A 1,474-nucleotide genomic window follows, 5' to 3' on the forward strand; every position below is an offset into this window, starting at 1 on the left:
TGGATCGCCTTTTCAGTTTTAGAAAAAACAAAAGAAAATGATGGAAATGTCAAAAAAATAAAATAAAATAAGTTTCTCATGTGATATGTGGTCTAGTTGTTGGGAAAATTAACAAATATGAATTTCGACTTTATTTGCAAAATCTCTCTGGAAATTCTTAAAATGGGCATAACTTTTGCATACGAACTCGGATGAAAAAGATTTTTATATGAAAAATCATCTACTCGAAAAGTTGAGATGATAAAGAAACAACTTCAGTCCCAAAACAAAAAAAAGGAAAAAACTATGGGTTTTATTTCTCTTACCGAAAACCTAACAGGCATGATTATTTTCTTGGACCCCTCGTGTCTGTTGTACATGATTGCTTCAATCCCTAACTCAAAGACATGTGTCTTCATCCATCCTGCCTTCCTCATTGATTGAGCAAGCTCCTTGATTGTGCAAATGTAACCACGATAGTTTATGATATGCGGCATGTAGAACAAAAGGAATGCTCTGTTGAGAAAAATAACAATAGGAGAGATCATTGCATGCAAAAAGAAAAAAGCAGGAAAAAAGTGGCTACTGGAAGAAACACACACGTTGTATCCTCACCCTGCGACGTCCTTCTCGTCCCTCATCCTCCTCCAAAAAACAGAATCAGTGCGTATGTTTGTCTCTGCATTGCGTGTGAAATCCTTCCTCATCTCTACATTCACATATGGTGACCTCTGTGATGGTGGAGCTTTCAGTATCCTCCTCTCGCGCTTCTCAGGAATGGGCTCTTCCGAGCTGCTGGTTGCACCTTTGCTCGATGATTCCCCCTCATCGGTAGTTTTTGCAACTTCGATTGGTGTGCTGAAACCGGCAGGTGACATGTGCCCCGCACTCTGTCCTACAGCATTTTTCACTGCCCCCTCGATAACTTCATCGAAATCCATCTTGCCCCAGTCAATTCCCCACTCAATGTCACCGGTGGCAGGTGCGTTTGCCACCCCCTTATCCTCTGCTGCCTTGCCCTCCTCGCCTGTTATTCCTGTTGGCTCATCTATCCCAAGATCGAAAGGTGGAGCTGGACAGTAAACATCCCACACAACACTCCCAGACTTTGATCTTTGCAGCAATCGTGCTTCTTCACCTAAATCGCATGCTCCTTTGTTTGCTGGTAGATTGATGGAAGCTGACGTCCGTATTACAGGTATGGTGCCAGCTGAATTACTCCTCACGAGCGGTGGCGTCGAACCTGGGCTCACACACTTCTCAAGCAGCTCGTTGATGTCCCTAATATCATGGAATGATATTTCTTTCCCCTTTGCAGAGCACGCTTCTTGTTGGAGAGTACCGGAGGCTTGTCTGTTGATTCCTGGGCAGTTGCTTGCTCCTGCTCAGGGGTTGCTTGCTCCTGCTCAGGCTGGCCCGAAGGCCTTTAGTCGCGGTTGGCCAGACCAACCGGGATTAAAGGTTAGACCTTTAGTCCCTGTTGCTCTGGCCAACC

The sequence above is a fragment of the Triticum aestivum genome, unplaced genomic scaffold, assembly GCF_018294505.1.
Source record: "Triticum aestivum cultivar Chinese Spring unplaced genomic scaffold, IWGSC CS RefSeq v2.1 scaffold27977, whole genome shotgun sequence".
NCBI lineage: Eukaryota > Viridiplantae > Streptophyta > Magnoliopsida > Poales > Poaceae > Triticum > Triticum aestivum.